Consider the following 27780-nt stretch of genomic DNA (forward strand, 5'->3'; position numbering starts at 1 on the left):
CCCAGCCGCGTCTTCGACCTACACCACAGCTCACGGCAACGCCAGATCATTAATCCACGGAGCGAGGCCAGGGATCAGACCCGCAACCTCATGGTTCCTAGTCGGATTTGTTAACCACTGAGCCACAACGGGAACTCTCATTCTTCTTTTTTTTTTTAATGGCTGCACCTACAGCATATGGAAGTTCCCGGGCCAGGGATCGAAACCCAGCCTTGGCCAATGCTGGATCCTTTAACCCATGGTGCTGGGCCAGGGATCGAATCCGAGCATCCATAGTGACCCAAACTGCATGCTTTTATACCTATGAAGCATCCACCTGGAGACTTTAAATAAACGTTGGATATGCAGGTTTACAGTTCAAAGGAGTGGTCAGGACTGAAAACATAAATGTGGGGGCCTCAGGACATAGATGATATTTATAGCCATTGGACAGCACTAATGGTAAAACCGTGTGTACAAAAAACACTGCACAAGTTTCATTCATTCTACAAAGTTCATTTTTTCACAACTTCACATCTTTGAAATTGAAATGCATCTTACAATACTCAATCCAGGCTTCAATTATTATGATTGACAGTGTTTTTTTCTTTGTTAGTAGCATTTAAAATAATGATGTATCTTACAATTGATGGAGCCTCAGATTCAATGAAACAGCGTTAATAGTAGTAAAAATGAGGATGACAATTTTTTTTTTTTCCGCTTTTTAAGGCTGCACCCATGGCATCTGGAGGTTCCCAGGCTAGGGGTCAAATCACAGTTACAGCTGCTGGCCTATGCCGCTCATAACCTACTGAGTGAGGCCAGGAATTGAACCCGCATCCTCATGGATCCTAGTCGGCTTCGTTAACTGCTGAGCCACGGAGGGAACTGCAGGATGACAATACTTAGAGCATTTAATATTGCACATTAGACAATAGACCATGCTAAGCCCCTTCCAAATGATTGTCTTTATATGTAGTTACAGTGTGGAAATGTCAAGAGCACAGACATTAGAGCCTGAGTGAGTAGGTCTGAATTCTGGCGCTGAGCTTACTAATCACGTGACCCTAGCCAAATGCTTAATTTATCTGTGCCATGGTTTCCTCATCTCTAAAATGGGATGATAATAGTACCTAAGGTGGAGGTTTATTATGACAATTAAAATAATTAATACATGTAAAGTGCTTAGAACAGTGCTTAAGTGAATGATTATATTATTTGATAATATTATTGTTAAAACTATGTGAAAAATGTATATATGCAAAAAATTCGTTAAGTTGAGGAGTTCCTGTTGTGGTGCAGAGAAAACAAATCAGACTAGGAACCATGAGGTTTCGGGTTCCATCCTTGGCCTGGATCAGTGGGTTAAGGATCCAGCGTTGCCATGAGCTTCAGTGTAGGTCATAGCCGTGGCTCGAATCCCGAGTTGCTGTGGCTGTGGTGTAGGCCGGCAACTGTAGGTCCGATTCTTCCCCTAGCCTGGGAACCTTCATATGCTGCGAGTATGGCCCTTTTTAGCAAAAACTAAATAAATAAATAAAAAATAAAAAAATTCATTAAGCTATACTATACTCTTTAGTACATTTAACCCATGTTGCTGTATATATTTTACATTTAAGTAAAAGAGGAAAACAAACCCAAACAAAAAAGTTTAGAGAAAAAGAGTCCATCTGCCTTCTAAATAAGAAAAAAAGTATGGAGTTCCCGTCGTGGCGCAGTGGTTAACGAATCCGACTAGGAACCATGAGGTTGTGGGTTCGGTCCCTGCCCTTGCTCAGTGGGTTAACGATCCGGCGTTGCCGTGAGCTGTGGTGTAGGTTGCAGACACAGCTCGGATCCCGTGTTGCTGTGGCTCTGGCGTAGGCCGGTGGCTACAGCTCTGATTCAACCCCTGGCCTGGGAACCTCCATATGCCACGGGAGCGGCCCAAGAAATAGCAACAACAACAACAACAACAAAAGACAAAAGACAAAAAAAAAAAAAGTATGTGTACAATGATATCCATTGAAGGCTTTTTGTCTGAAATTAATGTAGTTACGCCAGATTTCTTTTTATTTTATTTTTTACTTTTTTTTTTTTTTTGCTTTTTATGGCCACAACTGTGGCATATGGAGGTTTCCAGGCTAGGGGTCCAATGGGAACTACAGCTGCCAGCCTACGCCACAGCCACAGCAACATCAGATCTGAGCTGTGTCTGCGACCTACACCACAGCTCACGGCAACACCGGATCCTTAACCCATGGAGCAAGGCCAGGGATCGAGCCCTCAACCTCATGGTTCCTAGTCGGATTAGTTAACCACTGAGCCATGACGCGAACTCCTGCCTTCTTTGGTTTTAACTGACCGTTTTTATATATCACTCCATTTTCTCTTTCTTAGCATATCACTTATGCGTCTGTTTTTAGTGGTTGCCCTGGAGTTTGCCATACATATTTACACTAGTCCAATGCCACTTCATGGGTAGTGCAAATACCTTATAATAGAGTAGCCCCAATTTCTCCCTCTCTTTCCCTTATAATATTTGCTGTCATTCATTTCACTTGTTTATAAGCTATCACACTTAGTGAGTATTGCTATTATTGCTAACGTTGTTATATTATTTTGAGGTGTTATCTGTTAGTTCAATTAAAAATAAGAAAAATAAAATATCTTATTTTACCTTCATTTATTCCTTTTCTAATGCTCTTCCTTTCTTTATGGAGATCCAAGTTTCTGATCTGTGGTGTTTTCCTTCTTTCTGAAGAACATATTTTTTCTTGCAAGGCAGATGCACTGGCAACAAAGCCTCTCAATTTTTGTCTGTCTGAGAAAGTGTGTATTTTTCCTTCACATTTGAAGGATAAGTTGGCTGGATACTGAATTCTAGCTTGGCGGGTTTTTTCGTTGTTTTTTTGTTTGTTTTAACAGTTTAAATATTTCACTCAAGCCTTTCTTCTTCTTCTTCTTCTTCTTCTTCTTCTTCTTCTTCTTCTTTTGTCTGTTTTCCTTTTAGAGTTGTTCCCAGGCTAGGGTCGAATTGGAGCTACAGCTGCTGGCCTACAGCACAGCCACAGCAATGTGGGATCCGAGCTGTGTGTGGGACCTACCCCACAGCTCATGGCAATGCTGGATCCTTAACCCACTGAGCAAGGACAGGGATCAAACCCACAACCTCCCAATTCCTAGTTGGATTTGTTTCCACTGTGCCACGATGGGAAGGGAACTCTGTGGCCTTTTTTCTTCTTGTTTGTTTGGTTTTTGAAGGGAAATTCAATGTGATTCGTTTTTTTTGCTTCGATATAGGTAAGGTGTTTTTTTCCTCTGTCTCTTCTTTCAAGACTTTTTCTTTGTCCTTGGTTTCCTACCATTTGAGTATTCCATGCTGAAGTATAGTTTTTTTGGTATTTATCCTGGTTGCTATTCTCTGAGCTTCCTGGATCTTTGGCTTGGTGTCTATCATTACTATTGGAAAATACTCAGCAATTACTTGTTCAAATATTTCCTCTGTTCCTTTTTTTCTTACTTCTCCCTCTGCTATTCCCATTATGTGTGCATTATACCTTTTGTAATTGCCCCACAGTTCTGGATATTCTGGATATTATGTTCTGTCTTTTTCAATCTGTTTTCCTCTTTGCATTTCATTTCTAGAAGTTTCCATTAATATGTATTCAAGCTCACTTATTCTTTCCTTGTCCATGTCCAGTCTACTGATTAGCCCATCAAAGGCATTCTTCACTTCTGTTACAGTTTTGTTTTGTTTTGTTTTTGGTCTTTTGTTTTTTTTAGGGCCACACCATGGCATACAGAGATTCCCAGGCTAGGGATCCAATAGGAGCTACAGCTGCCTGCTTACACCACAGCCACAGCAATGTGGGATCCGAGCTGTGTCTGTGACCTACACCACAGCTCACGGCAACTCTGGGTCCTTAACACCCTGAGCAAGGTCAGACATCAAACCCCTGTCCTCATGCATACTAGTAGGGTTTGTTAACCACTGAGCCACAATGGGAAATCTTACAGTTTTTTTTTTTTTTTTCTTCTTAGCATTTCCTTTTGACTCTTAAGAGTTTCCAACTCTTTGCTTACATTCCTTGTCTGTTCTTACATGTTGTCCATTTTTCCCACTAGAGCTTTGAGCATATTAATCATAGGTTTTTAAAATTCCTGGTTTGACAATTCCAGGAACATCTCTTCCATGTCTGAGTTTGGTTCTGATGTTTGCTCTGTCTCTTGAAACTATGTTTTTATCTTTTGGTTATGCCTTGTAATTTTTGGTTGAAAGTCGGCATGATGTCCTGGGGAAAAGGAACTGTGGTCCATGACCCTTTCGTGGTGTGGTGGTAATGTGTTGGGGGAAGGGACGCATTCTGTAGTCTATGATTAGGTCTCAGTCTTTTAGTGAGTCTGAGCTATTGAACTGTGACCTTCATGAGCGCTTCTGATCCTTTCCCCTCCCTCACTTTAGGTGAAACAAGCAGGCTAGAAGGGACTGGACTATTTATCTTCCCCCTTGTAAAAGGCTAGAGGGATCAGTGTCCCAGCCCACATTATTTAGGCTCCAGAAACACCCAAGTTAGTTAGGTACTGTTAGAAATGTTTCTCTTAAGGACAGGCTTTGTTAAGGAGAACAGAATACTCTGGGCATATTTCATAAAGGTTACTTTTCCTTCCCCTACTGAGAGGCAGGAGGGGATTTTTCTCCAGTCTACACAAAACATGGTGGAGCTCCTAGTGGTTAAATTTGGAAAATCATGGGGCCCTCCTAAGATGGGACACCCCACCTCCGACCTGGAGTTTTTAACTCTAGCTTTTCCACACTGAATCTCCAGTGAGACTTATCAATTATAGCTCAAGTTTTCCTACTCTGGAACTGGCTCCAGTTTCAGGCATCTGTTCTAAGAAGGCTTCTGCTCTGGTAAAGTGTGATTCTTTGTATTTTCCTGTTTCTCCAATATGGGGGGCAGCCATTAGTCCTGTGATCTCAATTTTCTAATGGACCTGCTCAATTTTTTTCTTGTGAGGATGGGAGTGATGACTTTCACGCTCCTTACGTGTTGGACAGGGGGAAACTGGAAGTCAGCATTTTCTTATAATAGCAAAAGATTAAAAATATGCCAAATGTGCATCAGTAAATGGCTGCCCAAATTATGCTGCATCTACCTAATGTGATACTATGCAATAAAAAAGTCAGCTCTAGATATCTTAATATGGAAAGATCTAGTTTAAATGAAAAATGCATGTCGCAGAAAAATAAATAGCATGCTAAACTTTGCTGCATGTTCATTGAAGTGAAAAAATGTTTATTTTGGAGTTCCTGTCATGGCACAGCAGAAATGAATCTGACTAGGAACCATGAGGTTGCCAGTTCGATCCCTGGCCTAGTTCAGCGGGTTAAGGATTTGGCACTGCTGTGAGCTGCGGTGCATAAGTCTCAGATGCTGCTCGGATCTGGCATTGCTGTGGCTGTGGTGTAGGCTGGCAGGTAGGGCTCGAACTCAACCCCCAGCCTGGGGAATCTCCATATGCCGCAGGTGAGGCCCTAAAAAGCAAAAAAAAAAAAAGTTTATTTTAAAAAAGGATATATATACACAACTACTATTAAAAATAAATAAAAAAGGAATTCCCTGGTGGCTCAGTGGGTTAAAGATTTGATGTTGAAACTGTTGTGGCTCAGGTTGCTGCTTCGGCATACGTTCAGTCCCTGGCCCAGGAACTTCTGTATGCTGTGGGCACAACCAAATAATAAATAAATAAATAAACAAAATAAATACAGTTTTAAAAGTTTAGTGGAAAATATACCAAAATTACAGTGATCACATTTTAGCATTTTTGTTTCTTATTTTTCCAAATGTCTTTAATTTGGTTATATTATTTCTGTAATTTTTTAAAAAGACTATTCATACAAAAAATCCAGGAGGAAATACATAAAAGTAATTGGGTAGTCATTGGTATCGGTGATGGAAGTAAAGAAAATTTCTCCCCTGTTTGCCAGACATTTTGTAATGTCATCACATTGCATTTAAAATATTGTTTTTTGTTTGTGACCCACATGCAGGTTTTGTTTGGTTTAAGCTTCTGGTGGCCAGATTAGGTAAACTAAGTGAAAAGCCCTTTTAAAGAAAGCTTCTTTGGTTGTACCAATTATTACACTATTACAGTATTTCTAGCATACATTTGAAAGCTATTACAAATTACTATTGTGATATGCAATCCCAAATTTGTTGAAGGACTTGACCAAGCAGAAAAAAACCCCAAAAAACAAAAAAACTGGCTGATTTGGAGCCAGTGTAGTTTTTCTCTCCAGTCCTTGAGCAAACTGAGTGAGCAATGCAGCCACAAAACAGTAGCACCTTCTGCAAACAGTCATTTGAGTTTGCAGTCCCAAGAGCTGTGATGTCCTCTGTACTACCTAGGTCAACTCCCAAAATAAGCAAGAAGTCCTTAACACACTACTATATATAAAAGAGATAACCTACTGTATGGCACTGAGAGCTATACTCAATATTTTGTAATGACCTATAAGAGAAAAGAATCTGAAAAAGAATATATATATATTCAGATATATATATCTGAATTGCTTTGTTGTACACCTGAAACTAACATGACATTGTAAATTAACTACACTTCAATGAAAAAAAAAAAAAAAAGAAGCAAGAAGTTCTGAAATGAGCCCAAGGATATTAAGAAGGGAGAGAATCGATGCTATATAGTTGATAAATCATTGTTTGCATTCTAAAAAGAATGAATTTTATCTAAAAGAATGAGTCAAAAAAAAAAAAAATACCTAACTGCCAAGACATAATAGCTGTTTCTAGCAGTCATAAATACCGTGTTTGAACTACCAAGATAGATAAAACAAAAAAAAACCCTCACCAATACTGGTTGAAAGTAAGCCTCTTTGTGAAAAGTTTGAGTTGCAGAATATATTTAGGGAAATAGCACTTTAATTATATTATATATTAAATATACTATAATTATATATTAGTATATTATTCTCAGCAGATGAATTCTGTCTAAGAAGTCCTAAAAGAAGTGATCTCAAACTTCAGTAGCTTGTAGTAGATTCACCCAGGAGCACATCTTTAACTTGGCCCCTTGGCCCCTCCATTCTCCATTCCAGAAAGATCTGTGTGGAACCAAGCCTTCAGGTCATTCCTGTGCTGGTTTCAAATGCCTTAGAGAAGCTACTTTAATAAGAAAGAATGATTTAAGAGTTTAGTATTTTAGCAGAATTTTCTAAAATATTCAAAACAACCATATTGAGAGACTAGATTGTAAAAAATTCTTTTGTAACTTTCTTTATACTGTTGATGTCATTAATGCCTTTTTTCCCCTTTCCTCCAATGACAGGGCAAGCATAAAATTCTAGACAGTTTCTATCTGGATAGAAACATGAGTTCTAATTTAGTAAGATCCAAATTAATGATGTTATAGTATATGAATTAGCAAATGAGCCTATTTGCCTATGAGCGTGCAATATTGTGACATAAGAAATATACATTTGGTCATTCAGATGAGCAAAATATATCTCTCATATATTTGGTCTTCGTCCATGGTTCCTGGTTCACAGCTCCCAAAATCCTCGGAGTTCCCTGAGCAGTAAGAGCAATGGGAACATCTGTTGTCCTAATAGGGTCTCTCGTTTCCAGTTCCTGAAATGTGGTGGTTTCAGAGCCATAAACCTAAAACGGGTGTCTTGTTATTCATCAGGCCCCTTCTACCACAACTACGTTTATGTTACTAAGGTGACTTTTGGAAAGCAGCTAAAAGTGGGGGCTGCCAGGGGAACCAACAGTGTGATTGGAAGATGGGAATTTTCAGTCCCACCCCCCACGCCCCCCCACCCCCGACTTCCTGGGAGGGGGAGGTACTGGAAATGAATAGATCGCCAGTGGCCAATAAGCTAATCGATCATGCCTACATATTGAAGCTTCCCCCCCACCCCCCGCAAAAAAAAAAAGAGTTTTCAGGTTGAAGAGCATGCAGAGATTTTTAGAGAATGGCACACTTGGAGAGGATATAGATGCTCTGTGCTCCTTTCCCATTCCTTGTCCTATGCATTTCTTCCATCTGGCTGACCCTGAGCTTTATCCTTTTGTAATAAACCTGTGATCTAGTAAGTAAAATGTTTCTCTGAGTTCTGGGAGCAAGTTAATCAAACCCGGGGAGGGTGTTGTGGGAACCTCTGATTTATAGCCGTTAGGTCAGAAGCACAGGAGACATTCTGGATTTGTGATAGGCATCTGAAGTGGGGGAAGAGGGCAGACTGAGCCCTTAACCTCTAACCCAAGGAGGGGGTCGTTGGAACCTCCAATCTGTAGCTGGCCAGTCAGAAGAAGCACAGACACCCAGAAGCAAGAAACCCAGACTTGCAATTGGCATCTGAGGTGGAGGGCAGTCTAGTGAGTGGATAGTGTCAGAACTGAGTTGAATGGTAGAATACCCAGCTGGCGGGGGTGGGGGGGGAGGACTCTCCCCACCCCACATACAGGCTAAAATGGATGCTCCGAACCTTAGAGCTTAACAGTGTTTACTTTTTTCTGGGATAAGCAATAATATGTCCAAATTAGAGTAGACTTTGAAGAAACTGAAGCAAAAGCAAGAGTCGGCTGACAAAGTGCCTTTTTACAAAACTTCCAGGCTGTCTGAGAGATTTGGGAGGTGTGCTGAAGGCAGAAAGCAAGACCAGACTGCAATCGTGTAGGCAGAGCATAGTGAGCATTTATCTTGATGTCTGACTTGAATTACCAAATGGTTGGGCTGGGTGAGGGCAGTGCAGTTTTTTGATTGTGAAAGTGGTTGAGAAAATCAGGTTGACTTTGCAGGTCCACATTTAAATCATGAGGCATATATTTTAGCTAAGTAAGACCTGGACAATTTGGTATCTTCTGGACAGATCCGATTTCAGAGCTGAGCTGTACCCCTGTTAGAAAGCTCTGGGTTTATTAGAGCTAGCCATGCTTATAGCTTATAGGTCAGGAGTGAGGCATAATTAGCAGCCCTAAGTTGTGTCGAAGCAATTCACCTGTGCCACAAACAGGTGATGGGAAGATTCAGGCTTCTCCGGAGAAGGTGTTGTTACTCTCCAGCTGGGGATATAGGGACTTCTTTGGCTTAGATGAAATAAGCAAGACCGTGCTAGTAAAAGCAAATTAAAAGGATCACATTCTTCTGCTCTGTGGTGGTTTACATAAACTCGCTAAAGTAGAACCCTTCGAATTATAAATAAAACCCAAAGAGATCCCCAAACTCTAGAGTAAAATAAGTGAAATAATGCCCTGGACCCTGTGTCCAATCCTTGGCTGGGAATAGGTCCGTTTCAGAGAGGTTCTTCCAGAGCTGGATGGACAGACTATTTTTAAGTATGTCTGTTCTAGGCACTGGTGTCTAAAATTCAGGTGAATATCCTTGAGCAATAGCATACTATCAGCTGTGATCTTTTATATGGTACCTTGTTCTCCCTAGCTACATCCTCTGCCCATTGTCATAAAGGAAGATGAAATGGGGCCATCTCCCTAGATTCTTAGTTCTCTCATTTTTGTTAAAAATACTAAGTCATTGTGGACTTTCCTCATTCCATTCAAATCACAAAGCCTCCTCTGGGGGACGTATTATCAAAGCTCCCTCCTCTTTTATATTAGCTTGACCATTAACCCAGAAGACATTTCCACAGGCATGAAGTATTTAACCCTTTGTCTATACAACTTTGAAATGTGTAGCCTTGAAAGTATAAAACAATAACAACTTACCGAGGAAATTCTGTATATTCTTATGATAAGTGTCCTAGGCAACAGTGAGCATACTTACCAGGCTTTTCTGGGGAGGGAGGAGAAATAAGAGTGCATTGGGAAATGTTATGAGGAAATGTAATATAATAAGTCATTGCCCTACCAAGGCGGGACCAGGAAGTAAAAAAAAAATTAGCTTTAAAGCTAAAGGACAAGTGTTAGAAAAGTGAAACTGGAGTTCCTGTCCTGGCTCAGTGGTAACGAAACTGACTAGTATGTGAGAATGAGGGTTTGATCCCTGGCCTCGCTCAATGGGTTAAGGATTTGGCATTTCCGTGAGCTGTGATGTAGGTCACAGATGAGGCTCAGATGTGGTGTTGCTGTGGCTGTGGTGTAGGCTGGCATCTGCAGCTCTGATTTGAGCCCTAGCCTGGGAACCTCCATATGCTGCAAGTGCAGCCCTAAAAAGCCAAATGAAAAAAAAAAAAAAAAGAAAGAAAGAAAGAAAAAAAAGAAAGAGGAGTTCCTTCTGTGGCTCAGTGGTTAACGAATCCGACTAGGAACCACGAGGTTGAGGGTTTGATCTGGCCTTGCCATGAGCTGTGGTGTAGGTTGCAGACAGGGCTCAGATCTGCTGTTGCTGTGGCTATGGTGTAGGCTGACAGCTGTAGTTCTGATTTGACCCTTAGCCTGGGAACCTCCATATGCCGTGGGTGTGGCCCTGAAAAAGAAAAAAAAAAAAAATAGAACTCAGAAAGAAAGAAAAAAAGAAAAGTGAAACCAAAACAAAGGAAATAAGAAGGAAGGCCTGGACTCTATGGACTTTATTTAAAGAGCTGCACTGTGACATTGAACCCATTTTTTAAACTCAGAACTGTTCAATTCCTATCTTATTAACTGAGTGGAAGGTGTCAAAAGTGGGCAGTCCTGTAGGTCACACCCACCCTGGGAGCCATGGGGCACACTGGGTAGTTGCTGGTGAACTTGACTTGATGGACTAAGTCCCCCTAGAACTGTTGCTGGAAATACATGAAATATATGAAATTGATTTTTCCTTCCACTGTAACAAAATTGTGGTAAAATATATACAACATACAATTTACCATTTTGACCACTTTTAAGTGTACCATTCATTTGCTTAAAGGACATTTATCGTGTTGTGCAACCATCACCATTTTCCATTTCCAGAACTTTGTCATCCCAAACAGTATACCTGTTTTTTTTTTTTTTTTTTGTCTTTTGTCTTTTTAGGGCCACACCCATGGCATATGGAGGTTCCCAGGCTAAGGGCTGAATCAGAACTACAGCTGCCGGCCTACACCACAGCCACAGCAACGCTAGATCTCAGCCATGTCTGCAACCTACACCACAGCACATGGCAACACCGGCTCCTTAACCCACTGAGCAAGGCCAGGGATCGAACCTGAGTCCTCAAGGATCCTAGTCAGGTTTGTTAACCACTGAGCCACGACACGAACCCCGCAAACACTGTACCTGTTAAAACAACTACTCATTTTCTCCTCCCCCCAGTCCCGGAAACCTCTATTCTACTTGTTGTCTCTATGAATGTGTCTATTGTAGGGACCTCCTTAAGTAGAATCATACAATATGTGACCTTTTACAGTTAACCTGTTACACTTGTTTCACTTAACCATATTTTCAAAGTCCATTCATGTTATAGCAGGTATTGGAATTTCATTCCTTTTAAAGTCTGCATAATATTCCATCGTGTGTTTTCACCACATTTTGTTTTTCCACTGATCCGTTGATGAACATCTGGATTGTTTCCGTATTTTGACTATTGCGAATAATGCCGCTACGAATATGGGTGAACAAATATCTGAGTCCCTGCTTTCGATTATCGTGGGTATATACTCTGGAGTGGAATTGCTAGATCATATGATGATTTTAAGTTTAGCTTTTTGAGGAACTGCCAAACTGTTTTCCACAGTGGCTGTCTCATTTTACATTCCCACCAGCAATGTACAAGAGTTTCAGTTTCTCCACATCCTTGCCAACACTTGTTATTTTCCATTTTTTGATAATAGCCATCCTAATGGGTATGAAGTGGCATCTCATCATGATTTTTATTTGCATTTCCCTAATGACTAGTGATGTTGAGCATCCTTTCCATGTACTTATTGCCAAAAAGCCAGCTGGGATTTTGGTAGGGATTGGGTTGACTCTAGATATATTTGGGGAGTATTGCTATCTTAACTCTTCTAATCCCTGAACATGGGCTGTTATTCCATTTATTTTGGTCTTAAATTTCTTTCAGTGATGTAGTTTTGTAGTTTTTTAAATATCGTCCTTATATCCTGTAGCCTTGCTAAACCATTTTCTAGCTCTAATCGTTTTTAATAGTAGATTCCCCAGGATACAAGATCATGTCATCTGCAAATAGAAGTAGCTAAATTGTTCCTTTCTTACCTGGATGTCTTATAGTTTTTTTTCTTTCCCTGGTTTGAGCCACAGTACAATGTTGAATAGAATTGGTGAGAGAGGACATCCTTTTAAAGCTGCACTTTTGATAGGGTTAAAAGACCCATGTGCAACATTTACCAATTCTGTCTGGTGACCATGGGCAAATCACTCACCCTTTCTGTTATCTAAAATCAATGATAGCAATGTATGTTCTGGCTATCGCACCAGGTTCTGAGATTAAATAAAACAACCATGCATTTAGCCAATCTGCAGTGTACATGGCTGGTGGTATACTCTTTAGGAGCTCACAAGCTAGTGGGGAAGACAAGCCATTCAATTATAAAAACAGGTAAAATGTGGTGTGAATTGTTAGGCCTATGAATTTTGTGTTTTGGACACCTTATTAGGTGATTTTTGTGGTAAAGACTTTGCATATAGCCTACTACTATATAGGGAAATGATTTTAAAATTTAAGATACTAGCACCATTGTGCTCCCCTGGTGTCATCCTAAACTAGTTTGGATTCCATTTTAACAACCTTTATTACAAATTAACATAATTATAGCATAACTAAATCCAACTCTCTTCTACACAAAATATAATTTTTTTTTTTTTTGGCCACTATCATGGCACGTGGAACTTCACCAGCCAGGGATGGAACCTGCACCACAGCAGTGATTACACTGGATCCTTAACCTACTGAGCAGCCAGGGAACTCCCAAAATATAATATCGTCTTATAGGGTTTTGCTATGATTTTACATACAATTTGGTGTTCACAAGCATTTTTATGTCAAAAGGAAATCTGTGCTTAAATTAGGAACTGCATTTCTTTTCTCTTCAATTGGGCATCCAAGACAATACAAGACTGTATTGTTCTTTGCACTCCATTTATTTGAGATTAGCCTGATAAGCTTCACGTTGTAATACAAACATGTAGAAAATAGTCCATGACATAATGGATATCATGGGTTTGTAAGGCCCTTCCGGGTTCTAACTTCAAATTGTGCTGATGATTTGGCAACAAGAGCTAATCTTGGTAGAGTTAGTACTGCCTAGTGGCTATGCTGGCGGTATACTTTCTAACTCGGCTCCTATGGCCAAAGGGTGATGGGTCACAGTCAGGCTACGAAGGAGCCCAAGTGTTTTCAGGTACTGAGGCTGCAGGATCACGTGAATAGTTTCTCAGGGCACCTGCTTCTTAGGGTGAGGAGAAAGCCCCCACCTCCAACTGCGTCGTCGTCCTCCCCGCCCCCCTGCCGGAGATAGCCACACCTTCTCCCTATCGGCAAAGAGCAGGTGGCCAGGCCCTCCGCACCTCGCACCGCAGTCCCCCTCAAGGTACCCGCCCCAAGGGCCTGGCTGCTCACAGGACACGTGATGCGGGCCAGCTGTGCAGCCCGGACCCCCAGCCACCGCGGTGTAACCGCCTAGCGTGTGCTCTAGAGTTCTGATACCCCTCCCCCCAACAATGCCGGAAAAGGGGGGGGCTGGTGTCGTCATCATCCGGGCACTTGCCGGCGGGGCCTCGGTTCACAAAGGAACAAAAACAAGCGGCCCGAGTCAAACTCTGAGCGACGCGACTGTGGCTCGCGCGATTAACTCTATCCTGGCCGCGGACCTTGCCATTCCCCACCTCCCAGCTCTTTCTCCGGCGTAGAGTGTCAGCTCCTTTCAGGCCTCCCCTCCCCCACTTCTGCCCGTCCTCGTGCCACCTCTGCCCTCACAGTGCTCCAGAGCCGAAGGGGGTGGGGAACACAGTTCCCGGCCGTTGCGCGACCCTGGAGGGGCCAGCCGGAAGAAACGGTACTGCCTGAACAATCTTTACCGCATTTTTCTTCCCTACCCCCACCCCAGCTCTGGTTTCCAAACGTCTCTCGCCTGCCAGGCTTTCCCGGAGGCACGCGCCACTCTTCCCTGGCGGAAGACGGCCCCGGGTGGAGGGGAAGAAGAGGGAGCCGAAGGAGCAGCAGGAGCAGCTGAGCGAGGGAAGGGGGGCGAGGAGGCGGAGGGCTGGGGGGCGGGCCCTGCGAGGGGCGGGGCTTGACGGGGGCGGGGAACCTCCGGGCTTTGGGCGGCGCTGGGGTTAGTGGGAGTCTGCGCCGTCTCGCTGCTGCCTCCACCGCCGCCACTGCTGCTGCCACTGCTACCGCCGCCGCCGCCACTGGCCGAGCGGTTTTTTTTTTTTTTTTTTTTTTGGCTTGCCGGATCCGCCATATTGAAGAGGACGGGCATCCGCGGCTGCGGAAGCTAGTCTCCGCCGCCGCCGGAGCCGCAACCTCCCCGTACCCGGCCCGCCCGGGCCTCTGCCGCGCGGAGCCCCTCCCCGCCTCTCTCAGCTCACAGGCCTCGCGGGAGGCGGCCGCCCCAGCGCCTGGTGCTCGGCTTGGCGCCCAGAGCGAGAAGCAAGCCGCAGCAAAGCGACCAGGCCCGGAGCGGGGACAGAGGCGGCGACCAGGGGAAGGTGAAGCCGCCACTGCGGGAGGAGGAGCAGGAGGAGGTGACGCAGGAGAAACGCACCGCCCGGAGCCCGTTTGCGCTCAGCGAGAGTCCCAGCCCGAGGCGAGAAGGGGGAAGAGGGCCGCCGCCGGCTGAGGAGGAGGAGGAGGCGGCCGCGTCCACCGCTGCTGCAGGGCGGGCGCGGCGAGCAGCGAATTCCGGCGTCCCTGTGCAGCCCCCCTGGTCCTCACGCCCTCAGCCTCTCGACACACTTTGTCGCTCGTCACCCTTGGGCCTGGGATGCACCCAGGGTCGGCCTTGTCCCGGGACTGAGTCTTGCCGCCGCTTGCCGCCTCCGTGAGCCCTGCTTCTAAAGAGAAGACGCCTGTGTTGTGCGGTGAGTAGCCAGCCGCGGCGGGACGACTCGCTTTTCCGAGGCCAACAGCTGGATCGAGGGGAGGGGAGGAGGGCGAGGGGGTGTGCGTGTGCGCGGCTCCTCTCGCGGCGGCCGCCGGCCAGGCCGGGGGCTTCCCGGCTCCCCCTACTGGGCCCCGGGTGGGGCGGGCGCGCCGGGCTCCGATCCGTGCCGAGCCGGCGTCCCGGGAGCGTGTCTGTGTGTTTTGGACTGTAAGGGAAAATGGCTGACGGCTCCGTCCCTCCCCCTCCTCCCCCTTCCCGTCCTGTCTGGGGCCGAGTCGAAGGATGGAATCTCCGGGCGCGCCGTGCAGCCCCCGCATCCGCAGCCGGGGGCCGGGTCGGCGCCGGGGGCTCGTCGCCCCCGGGCCCCGGGCCTCGCAGCCCGGTGCTCGGCAAGCTCGTAGCCGCTCTCCTTCCCGGTCTCGTTCCACTTGACACCAAACGCCATTACTGAGGTGGAGTGATTTGGAGCCGTAGAGCTAGGCCTCGGCTACGCCTGGCTATCGGGCCCGACGACTTGTCCGCCTCCCCCCACCCTCCCGCGATAACCCGCAGCTTCTCCCGGGCCCTGTGGTCTGGGAGCCGGAGCCGGGTTATCGGCCCCCTCCACCTCCTTCGCCCCCCTTCGTTTACTAGGGGCCAAAGCCGCCAAAGAGGTTTCGATGCAGAAATCGCTTCCAAGCGAGCTTGGACCCCCCACCTTTCTATTTTTAACTGTTTCTGCAAAAAAAAAAAGAGTAGCATGTGGGAGCTTGTTAATGATAAAACCTTCAGATTCTTGGGATGCGAGGCTTCGGGTTTGAGAAATGGTTTATTTTTCATTCATTGTGAAATACTAAGTTAAAGAGTTGTGGAGCAGGTGTATACATGTTTTGCAACATTTGTATGGATTTCTGGGGCGACTGGAACTTACACGGGGATTTTTAAGATCGTCAACAGAACCTGCTTAAATTAAGCATATTATTTTTTGGTAGTCCTGGAGGTATAACATTGATTGGATTTTCCATTGTGAAGTTTACAGGTGTGTGTAATATCTCCAGATTGCCTTTAAATTTAACTGAGTGAATTGTAGGTTAAATATTCATGCTCTATTTTGAGGCGGGGGGGGGGCATATATTTGTAGCATTCTTTGACCTGGAAACCCGTAAGCCTCCCTACATCTACAAAGCGTTTGTATACTTTAACTTTTGAGGAAAAATGTGGGGTGCTTTGATTAGGAAACTTTCAGCAGGTACTCTCTTGGAGCTCATTATCTGTTCTTAGTGATTATATATGGTAAGGGCTCGTTAACCGTGACTAGATTGGCTTTCTTAATCCGTACACTTGAACTTAAAAATAGAGACTACAAACTCTCCTGTAGATAGATCTCACTGGTCTACTGATTCAGTGGGCTGCCATTTTGGTTTCAGCAAATGCTTTCCTGGTTCTGAAATATTTGGGTATAAAAATATACAAATATGTCAACACTCGTTTTCTCAATTTTAAAACCCATGTGCTTTGTCATACTTGTAACAGTTATTTTGGATTAGAGTGAAAACCAGAAATATCTGGAATTGATGTATCAAGGTGAAGTCAGAATGTGATGTCTTACTACGTTTTGCTTTCTCTCACTTAAAAATATGACTTTTGACCTACACGTATTTTTCTATCATTTTTCCTATATTTTTTGCATAAAAACTTACATTCTGTTTCTTTTGTTTGCTGACCTTGGTAGTTTCTGAGAGAGAAAATTTCTGGAGGAATTAAATAACAGCAAAACCCGCACATGTGAGAATCCAACTTCTTCAGAAGGTAACTTTAAAGGGCAGATTTTAGCTCTCACCAAATTGTTGGAATCTCTTGGTGTTCCATAGTTTTCTCACAATGGAATGCTTCAGTAGGATTTACTTTGAATCTTTCTGCAAGAAAATTGCAGGCTTTTGAAATAAATTTCTGACATCTCAAGAAGATGAGAGATTTTATATCTCCTCAAAGATGATTTTTTTGACATAATGCTGCTTAGGTTTTGAAAATGGAAGTTTCTCATGAATTTGCTAGTCATCAAGTTCTTGAATAGTTGGACACAAGCATTCTTTTAGCTTATTTTTGTTCTATAAGGTCAATTTAAAAACTAATGGTTTTTGTACTTTAGTTTCAGATTTTTAATGTTAAAGCCAAACTTGGTTTAAAAAATTCTTTAAAAAGTGTTAAAAAGGATTAGTTCTCATAAGTGTTTTGGACAATTATGGTAGAGATGGAGGGATCTTATTCTTTGGTTATTGAGCTAGTTTTTAAAAAATTATAAATTTTAAACATACAGCATTATGCTAGTTGATTTTTTAAATTTTAAAACAATGGAATGCGTTTATGATAGTCTGCATTATATTTCTCCTCTTGGTAGTATGTTTTCTGAAGGTTGACCCCCACACCCCCCCCAAATTGAAAGGGTGTTGTGGTTTCCATTTAGTTTTTTCAGGAGCCGTGTCTTTGAAAGATACCTTATTTATTGCTAGTTTTTTCCCCCCTGTTTTACTACAGAGTCTAGCAGTATTTGGGAATGAGTTAATGTGTTAGACCTCAACCCTGACTGCACATCAGAATCACTTGGGGGAGTTTAAAAAAGAAATACTGATGCCTAGGTCCACATTAATTGGTCTGATACGAGGCCTGGGGAAAGGTATATTTTAAAAGGATTGTGGGTGATTCAAATGCAGTCAGGGTTGAAAACCACTGGTATTGCTGTTAGCATGTTCTTATTGAACTTTCCAGTGGATAAATAAGATTTTTTTTCTCAACTGTCTTCAATTATCAGCATAATTGTCATTTGTTGAGAATTAATTATGTGCCAGCACTACATTAAACACTCCATTTATCGCTTTCTGTGGATAGTATTATTTCCATTAAACAGGTGAGGGGCTGAGGTCTGTCATGTTTAACCAGTGGTGCTTTGGCTGCTCTGTCCTGTTAGTGAAATGACACTGATTACTATTTAAAAAAAAAAAAGTTTAGAACTTTTGCTTTGTTTCCTGTACCAGAGGCTTTAGAAATTTTAATAAAAATATGATAATAGCCTGCAATTTGGGAAATATCCTGTTGGCCAGAGGAAGATGCTATATGTTTCCCAACATGTGCAGGTTGATAGTTTAGTTGGTAGGTCTGTTGATGACTAAAATAACTTTAGGCAACGTAACATTTCTAAAAGATACAAAATCCAGGCATTTCTCTCCCAGTAATTTATTTAAATCATCCCATAAATGAACATTTAGTCATGTGACTTTCTATTGTCTCAATTTGAGAATTCTGAGTTTTATTTAGCTTAGCTTAAAATCAGTGTAATTTCCACAGAAAATTTTCAAAAAGAGGGGTTTTATTTTGCACTTTTGCAATATTGGTTGATAATTTTAGGGAGTGAATGAAAAATAGCAATGACCTTTATTTCATGTTTCTGTTAATTGCCTTGGTTCATTGTGCTAAATTTTGTATGGCTAACAGACTCTGTGAGCATTCTTAATGTGGCACAAATTTGTCAGATCTTGCTGTTAATGATCATTGTAGTCCTATTTTCTATGATATAAAGTCAATCATAAGGCAAAAAGATGTCCTGAAAAGTCTGTTACTTAATGTATATTGGAATTTGAATTTATCGTTCAGTTATTATTGTTGAATATGAAGTAGTGGTCAATGTGACATATTTTTAAGGAATAAGGTGTGAAAAGGCATACCGTTAAGATGAAATAGCTTACCTAAATTTATTCTTCAAATGTGCCTATCCTAGTTTGGGGGCTTTAATATCCTTTCAGACTCTGTACATGTATTCCACAGCCAATGAGTTTTTGATTCTATATTTTCAGTCACTGTCTAACAATGATTTTCTAGTTCATCTGTGTATCAGAATCACCTGTGCAGCTTTTTCAAAATGCTAAACTCTTGGCAATTATAATTGATTAGGCTTGGGGTGGGAACTAGGTATTTTAAAAAACTCAAAAGATCATTCTGATGTGCAGCTAGGGTTTTGGGTTTGTCTTTTTGTTTGTTTGTTTTTTGTCATTTTAGGGCCGCACCCTCAGCATATGGAAGTTTCCGGGCTAGGGGGTCCAATCAGAGCTGTAGCCGCTGGCCTACACCACAGCCACAGCAACACCAGATCCCAGCCGAGTCTGCGACCTACGCCACAGCTCGTGGCAACACCAGATCCCATAACCCACTGAGTGAAGTCAGGGATCGAACCCAAGTCTTCAGGGATACTAGTCGGGTTCGTTACTGCTGAGCCACGACGGGAACTCCTGGGTTTTTTTATGCATGCTGGGGCGGGTGGGAGGCGGGCAGCACCACAGTTTATTCTAGTAAAAGGGGAGATCTGAGCCTCTTGAGTTTATACACACACTTATTCACTATCTTTCTGAGCATATTCTTAGACTTAGGGTTCCAGCTCTAATACTAACATTATCAATATATATTAAGGCATTAGTTAACTTTTTACCAGTTAATCAAATATTTATTGGCCATTTACCATGTGCCAGGTACTGTTCTAGAGATTACTGTTGTCTTAGGTTTTATGAAGTGAGGGCCACTGGGCTGGTTGGTCTCTCTCAAGTCCTTCCTAGCTCTAATTTTGTCATTCCTTATTGTGTGCTTCGTAGAAGGGGGCTGAATTAAGTTGTTATAAGAAATATACCTGGTTATGGTATAAGCCAATGGAATTTTGTTTTTACCTTTCATTTTCTTTAAGTTAAATAGAACTTAGTTCTGAATTCCAGTCTTCTCCAGTGAGATGAAATGTCAAGTATAGTAAAGATGGATCCTTCTAGTATTGGCCTTAGAAAAAGCTGTGCTTAAGATTCTTGATTTGGGTCTAATAATTACATATTCTGGTATCACCCATTCCTCCTGCCAGTCCATTTCTGTATTGATGCTCTGTCAGTTATGGCTACCCTGTTTGTGTATTTTTCTGTTTGTTTGACTTGTTTTGTTCAGATTTTTTGATTAATTTTGTCCTCCAAAATTTTTTTTTTAGGTTAGTGACATCTATCTGGTCAGATGCAAGATCCTAAGTCACTAATGTTACCCCTAGCACCTAGACATTCAATAATTATTTGTTGGATGATTAATTCACCATTTTTTCAGTATGATTTCTCTACTTCTTTGCTTTTTTTTTCCTCTAATTTCTCTTTATTACTTGAAAGTCACTTAACTTGCTCTAATAATCCTTTTTTTGATGCGCGGTCCTAGAAGGAGTCTTAGATCTAGTCAAACTCCCTGTTTTTCAAATCAGTATCTGTAACAAGTCACATTAATTGATAAAGTCCATGAACTTTGTAGTCACTCATAAAACTCACACTTAAAAAAAAATAAAATTCACACTTAAATCTTTTCTTAATAATGGATAAAGTCAGGGAGTCTGTCCTTAACCTTTGTGTATTACAGAGCACCTAGAATAATATTGTTTACAATAACTTTGCCTGAATGGCAAAATCTGGGTGAATGTTTGACTCCCAGATTCTATAACTGCTTGTTGTACAACACTGATGTATCATTATATTATGGCCCGTTTCTGCTTATCCTTTTCTGTAACGGTTTGATCAGTCATGTATGCTTTGAACACTGTAGACCCATATTGGCCCACCATTATGGAAGGAATTGTTTTTCTTGGGATGATTTTGAGCTGGTAGTCTTGGATTCCATCCTCAGCCACCAGAGCCTATGAAGTGGGAAAAGAGAATTTAGGAGAAAAACAGGAGTAGGAGAAGCCTCCTTTTCCTATCCTGTTTATGTCCATTTCCTTCCTGCTGACTTTGGTGGTTATTTAGCTTGTTGTTTACATCTCTTTTTTCTGGTCCTTAGTCTTAGCTGGTTACTTAGAACTCAATTAACCTGGACATGGGAAATTGTATTAGACCCACGTAATGCCCAACAGAGTATTTTGTCTCTGATCAAGGTAATTTAGGGGATTCCTGTTGTGGTGCAGCACAAACAAATCTGACTAGTATCCATGAGGATGCGGGTTCGATCCCTGGCCTCTTGCTCAGTGGGTTAAGGATTCGGCGTTTCCCTGAGCTGTGGTGTAGGTCACAGATGTGGCTCCAGCCTTATGTTGCTGTGGCAGTGGTATAGGCCAGCAGCTGAAGCTCTGATTCAACCCCTACCTAGCCTGGGAATTTCCATGTGCCGAGAGTTCGGTCCTAAAAAAAAAAAAAAAAAAAAATGTTTACAAAGATTTGGTTGCTATTCTTGATAACATCACCTGAGAGTTGAGAGCAAGGATCAGCAAACTTAAAGGGGCAGATCGTAAATATTTTAGACTTTAGGCTTTGTGTTCTTAGGGGCCAAATTGATAAGTGGGGAAATTTTCTGTTGACATAATTGAAGATACAGTGATAATTGGGTACAATTAATTGTAACACAGATCTAATGAGAATAGAATTGGGGGGAAGGCTTGCCTAATTGGGGTTTAGAGTTAGTGTTCCCTTTCATCAAGTTAATTGTAAATGTTCCTGTGTGAAATCCATTTTCAATTTTGTGGGTTGTACAAAAACAGGAGGCTAGATTTGATCTGTGACCAAAGTTTGCTAGCCCTGATTTAGAGCAGTAGTTCTCAAGCCTGGAGGGCTTGTTAAGACAAGTTGCTAGGTCCTGTCCACAGAGTTTGATTAAGTGTGGAAGGGTTCCCAAGAATATGTATTTCTGACAAGTTCCCAAGTATGGAAACTACCGTTACCGAATGTCGGTTTAGAGATGAAATCCAAGTGTATTCTACTCTTGTTTAGGCTAATCACTTTGTCTAATTTTTCTTGAATCTTTTAAAATTTTGTACTTTGTTTTAAATTCAGCAGTTACATGTTAAATGCCTGTTACAGGCTAGGTATCATACCAGGTAACAGGGATGCACGAGGTGAGCAAAACAGAATTGTCCCTGTCATATATACTGGTTAGAGTTTGAAAATTAATTCCCAGAGTTCCTGTCAATGGCTCAGTGGTTAACGAATCCGACTAGTAACCATGAGGTTGCAGGTTCAATCCCTGGCCTCGCTCAGTGGGTCAAGGAGCTGGTGTTGCCATGAGCTGTGGTGTGGGTCACAGACGTGCCTCAGATCCCGCATTACTGTGGCTGTGGTGTAGGCTAGCAGCTGTAGCTGTGAGTCTACCCCTGTCCTGGGAACTTGCATATGCCACAGGTGTGGCCCTAAAAAGCAAGAAATAAAAATAAAAAAATAATTCCCACAAACCGTTTAGGGCTAGTCTGGGAACAAAGAGCACCATTTTAAAAAGCAGAGCAGTGGTGTTTGATATTAATGTTAAAAGAGAGCTAAATTGGAAAGATGCATTATCAGAATATTCCATTAATTTGATGTTTTAGGGGATACTGCTCTGTATAAATGAATTTTTCAGAGGACCAAAGCTTGCTTTTATTTTTATTGTTATTTTTTTATTAAAGTATAGTTGATTTATAGTGTTGTCAAAGTTTGCTTATAAATACTTAAACCAATGTATTCTTTGATGGAAAGCTTTCTAAAGATGTTATATACTTAATCATTTTTATCTGATTATGAAGTTATCTTTTTTTGGGGGGGGGGTGCCTGTGGCATGCAGAAGTTCTGGGCCAGGGTTAGAACCCACGTCACACAATGCCATATCCTTAACCTGCTGAGCCACCAGGCAAGTTCTGTTATTTATTCTATAAGGGAACAGTTTGTGTAGCATAAGGGAATAAAAGCAAAAAGCACAAACTCCACCCCTGATAATTCCATCATGTAGAAGCAACCATTTTATTAGATGTGTTTTAAAGGTTCTCATTAGGTAATCAATTTACTAAGTCATGTTTCCTCATGTCTTCTGCCTAAGGACTTCAGTGTGTACCATATGTTCAGCCTGCCTAGGAGACACTGTTTCAATGTCCCTCCTTAATCCTTTGTTCCTTATTTATTTATTTATTTATTTTTTTGTCTTTTTAGGGCCGCACCCACGGCATATTGAAGTTCCTAGGCTAGGGGTACAATCGGAACTGTAGCTGCCAGCCTACGCCACAGCCACAACAACGCAGGATCCCAGCCATGTCTGCGACCTACACCACAGCTCAGGGAAACGTTGGATCCTTAACGATCCTCAACCCACTCACTGAGCGAGTCCAGGGATCAAATCTGCATCCTCATGGTTACTAGTCGAGTTCATTTGCGCTGCTTCCTTGTTCTATACCTTTTCCTATTGAAATATGTTAGCAGCTAGTTCTCGCCTGTGATATATGACTTTTGTATAATCAGTACTTTTAATTCACTAATGTTAAATCTCTCTTTTTTAGGTCAAGTTCAGACTTCTTTCCATTAGCTGACGAAGCATGTGTCTTTTTATTGTAGATTAGTATTGCCTGCCTGAGAACTGTTTCAGCAGCTTTTGCTGTATTTGTGCAGCAGTCAGTGTCTTGTGTGTTAATTTGCAAATCAGTTGTATTTTGCTTTATAAAATGAGCGGGGAGTTTCCGTTGTGGCTCAGTGGTAAGGAACCTGGCTAGTATCCATGAGGACGCAGGTTCGATCCCTGGTCTTGCTCAGTGGGTTAAGGATCCGACGTTGCGGTGAGTTGTGGCATACGTAGGCTGGCAGCTGTAGCTCCGATTCGATCCCTAGCCTGGGAACTTCCATATGCCATGGGTGCAGCCCTAAAAAGCATGCATGAATAAACAAATAAGTAAAATGAGCAGGGTTGGGGGGGACAAAAGTACTTCAGCCAGAGGGCTCAAACCTAACATCTTTGAGACAAGGAACTGATTAACTGATTGGGTATATGAATCTTTAACCTTACTGGGTATGTTGTGCTTATTGGTTATGTTGGTTGATTTTGTGCAGTGGTAAATGAAAACACAACAGGAAATTAGGTATGGCAAGTATGTAATAAAGCTTACATGTGACAGGTGAGGTGTAATTAGGGATTTTATAATACATTTCTTCATTCTGACTCAGAGTTGAAAAAATCCCTAGAAACATGTGAATCTACTGTTTTGCTTTGAAATATTTGACTTTTATCACATTTTCAGGAATGCATTATGTATGAAAGGAGGGTACTACCTATATATACAGTGTTTGCCTAGACTCTTGTAGAAATGACTACAAGGTCTCGTTTACTTATATTTAATCAGTCTGTATATATTTATTTACTGTATTCTTTGTACATAGGTATTAATCAGTTATCCAGAATTCTTTTTTTATTGCATAATTGTCATACATTATTTAGAATAGATTTTACAATATAGTTATCTAAATTTTTTGAGTTTTTGACTTGGAGTGTGCTCAGTGAGGTAAGAGGGATTGTGGGTCTCAACTGAGGGTTGGAGGAGGAGCCTGATGGAGTGACTGTAGGTGTATTCCTTGTCTCATAGTGGATGTCATTTTCTTAGCCATATGACAGCTGTCTCCAGTTGTTCCCACTTGACAATTACCTTAGTTATCCTCAGTGTATCATGGGAAGAAAAACCTTGTCAGTGAAAGGAGACAGATGGGAAGATTCTTTGACTTCTGTTCATCTGCAGAGCCACGAAAATCAAGCTCCTCAAAGTAACTCCTTTTCTCTTCCTTGCTTTCTTCTTAAAACTACCCATGCCAATTCTACCCAAAGTAGGTCGTTTTGACATACTTTGATTCTACTTTTCTGTGGTTATGTCTTATTCTCCCAACTAATCAATCTATCCATAGTTGACGTGGATGCTCCAGGCTTTCCTGTTCCCATGGCTTTACTCTTGGAACGCCATCTCCTCTTTATGGCTAGCGTATATGCCATCTTCATGAACTATTTTCTGATTCTCTCCAGATGGAAGTGGTCTTTATTTTTTCTAAACTCTGGTAACATGTGTCTATCTGTCCCTCCCACCTCCTTAATGCTTTTTCTTTTGGCATTCTACTTTTTGTTTCTTTGTATTTCTTCAAAAATAGTCCAGGGCAGGTGGCTCTGGGAAGTTTCCTGAGGCTCAGCTGATAGTCTTTAAATCTGAACTTAACTTTGTGGATGCTCAGAACATCCCTCAGCCTGATTAAGAGAGTGTAGTTGATAGTAAAGAGCTCTAATCTCGGTCAAAAGACTTGGTTTACACTTTTAGGTATTCTACCAACTAGTGAGCAGGTTGTTTAACCTCGATGAAATTGTGAAATGAAGGATTTGAACTGAGTAATGGTGATTGTTACCTTATAATGATTGAATTGAATTTATTCATTTTCTACCATTCTAGCCCAAGGGGATTTAAAGATGAATCCTTACTTTTTAGGCTCTCGTGTCTAGTGGGCCAGACAATTAATTATACAGCACGGTAATTGCTGTACTAAATAGAGATGTGAAAAATGGAATCATAGCAGAGATGAGGAAATCATTCTAGTTTGAGGTGGAGTGAGGTTTGTTGGTTTTCAGAGGTGTACTATTTGATGGCCCTATGAATTAGAGCAGAGACTTTTGGGCAGAGGGAGCAACTTGAGATTAGCAGTTTTAACCTCAGCAGTCTTGACAGTTTGGACCAGATAATGCTTTGTTGTGGGGATGCCATCCTATTCTCCCTAACCCTCTGCCTGCATAATACTAGTAGTGCCCTTTCCTTTCAGCTGTGACAACTAAAAATGTCTCCAGACATTGCCAAATGTGCCTTGAGGCCAACATTTGAGAACCACTACTTGAAATGGAGGAATGGAAGTGTAAAAGTGTGGTGTTTTTAGAGAGAAGTTAGTAGTAGAATGTGAAAGAAACACCAGAAATACTGGGAGAGGAGGGGATTTGGGGAGATAAGACTAGAAGGGTAGTTTGAGTGAGCTAGAGCACAAGGGACAACCTTAGTGCCACATTAGGGCACTTACGGTTTTGTTTTGGGGGTAATGAGAATGGGCCTTAAAATTTAAGTGAAAGGAAGAAGATAATTAGACCTGTTATTTCTGAAAGATAATCTTTATATATATATATGTATGTGTGTATATATATATAAAATATTTCTGAAAGATAATTCTGGTGGCATCCTGGTGGGTATATTGGAGAGTTGGGTGGAAGCAGATTAAGAGTATTTTTTAATGGTTTGGCTGAGAGATGAGAGAATGGTTTAGGGAATGGAGTAAAGAGATACATGGAACTCCACTTGTATGAGGATGGTTGGTGCTGCTAATTCTCTGTCACTGAAAGGACAGAGAAGCCAAATACCTTTTCAGTTGAAAAGCCAAACGTCTTTATTATCATCCTCTCCCAGCTCCCCCTACTGAGAGCTTCTGTCTGTTGAGATCTATTGAAGAGTCATCAGAAGAAAGGAATCTGGGTTATATAGAATGACTATGTTTTCCCATTGTGTCTCTGTTACTGAAATAGTGGATTATCAAAGAGCATATCTTTTTTTTTCCTTTTTATTTATTTATTTATTTTTTGTACAAACCCCCTACCCCAAAATGTAGGGGACTACTAGAATCTGGCATCCAGTTGAGTGTTAACTGTAGGCTCTCCTCGGTGTGTATAGGTGATATTTTACAGCTTTTAGAACAGAATGTGGGCTTCCTGTTGTGGCTTAGCCCGACACAGTGTCCATGAGGATATGGATTTGATCCATGGCCTAGCTCTTTGGGTTAAGGATCTGGCATTGCCGCAAGCTGTGATAGAGATCACATGTGGCTTGGATCTGGTGTTAACGGTGGCTGTAGGTTTGCAGCTGCAGCTCCAGTTGGAACCTTAGCTTGGGAACTTCCGTATGTGACAGGCACAGCTGTTTTAAAAAAAAAATAGAATGATACCCCAAAGAAGATGAATAATATTATTGTTTAAATAACAGAATCACAGTAATTCCATTGGCTCCTAATTTGGAGAGTTTTTTGTTTTAAAACTCTGCTTGTATTTTAAATGAAAATGATTTCGTCAGTGGAAGGGTGCTGGATTTGGAGTCAGAAGGGCTGTTTTTTAGTTCCAGTTAGCCCACTCCCTCTGTGGTAAGTCACTTAGAACCTTTTGGCTCCTCCCTCCTCCTATCTGTAAAACCAAGGTGTTGGATGAGAGATGATTTAAGGTACTTTTTTTTGTTTTTTAAAGTTAATGAATTTTATCACTACCCCAGAGATGTGGGAAAAAACTGTAGATAAGAGAAAATTTTCAAGGAACATAAAGTTTTTTTTTTTTTTTTTTTTTAAGGTTAATAATGGAGTTCTATGGATTGGGTCATTGTCATTGCTATGGCTCTGGTCACCGCTGTGGCTTGGGTTTGATCCCTGGCCTGGGAACTTCCACATGTCAAGGGCGAGGCCAAAAATAAATAAATAAATAAATAGTTAATAGGCTTAGGAGTTGTTGGATTGACAAACAGAGGGAGGGATAATGTAATTTGAATGTTTCCTCTCCCTTGTTTTTCCTGGGTGTGTGGGTGTGTGGGTGTGGAGGGCTTTATTTTTACTTAGTATCCTGTGGGTTAATTGTGCTTGCCCAAAAGTTTATAGTGTGAATTTAGGGACTACATACAGACTTGATAGCTGGGAGTATAATTTCTTGGCTGGCAGATCAGTTTAAAGTTTGGTTTAAGTTTTTATCTGAAGTCTAGATTAAGTTTTAAGAACATACTGCTGTTAAAAAGTGATGTAGCCTGCTAAGGGAAATTGTTTTTTTTCTGAATCGAGGATGAAAGTATGCAGATAAACATAGTAGCAGTGATTTTTGTCTGGCACAGATGGTTTCAGAGAAAATGTTGATACCTTGTTTTTCATTGCTGTAAGAGAAATAACAGAAGCAGCCTATGGTTTTTATTGGGTATTAAACTTAGGGGTTGTGGTACTCCTTTATAATTATTGAGGTCCCCAAAGAGCTTTTGTTTATTTGGAGTTGTATCCATTGATACTATGTTAGAAATT

At 41.7% G+C, this 27780-nt stretch overlaps 1 protein-coding gene across 6 annotated transcripts in view; it reads left to right on the forward strand.

The window, feature by feature from the left end:
• USP9X (ubiquitin specific peptidase 9, X-linked) overlaps positions 1–27780 on the forward strand; it is a 152654-nt gene that overhangs the window by 10531 nt on the left and 114343 nt on the right. For 4 of the 6 annotated variants that reach the window (XM_021080147.1, XM_021080150.1, XM_021080151.1 and 1 more), the window contains exon 1: positions 14286–14945. The exons of 1 other annotated variant lie outside the window; for it this stretch is intronic. The gene's annotated coding sequence lies outside the window, so the exon portion shown is untranslated. Of the gene's footprint in view, positions 1–14285; positions 14946–16695; positions 16757–27780 lie in introns of those variants that run through there. One more of the 6 variants, XM_021080149.1, reaches the window with a different exon arrangement.

The sequence above is a fragment of the Sus scrofa genome, chromosome X, assembly GCF_000003025.6.
Source record: "Sus scrofa isolate TJ Tabasco breed Duroc chromosome X, Sscrofa11.1, whole genome shotgun sequence".
In the NCBI taxonomy this organism is placed as follows: Eukaryota; Metazoa; Chordata; class Mammalia; order Artiodactyla; family Suidae; genus Sus; species Sus scrofa.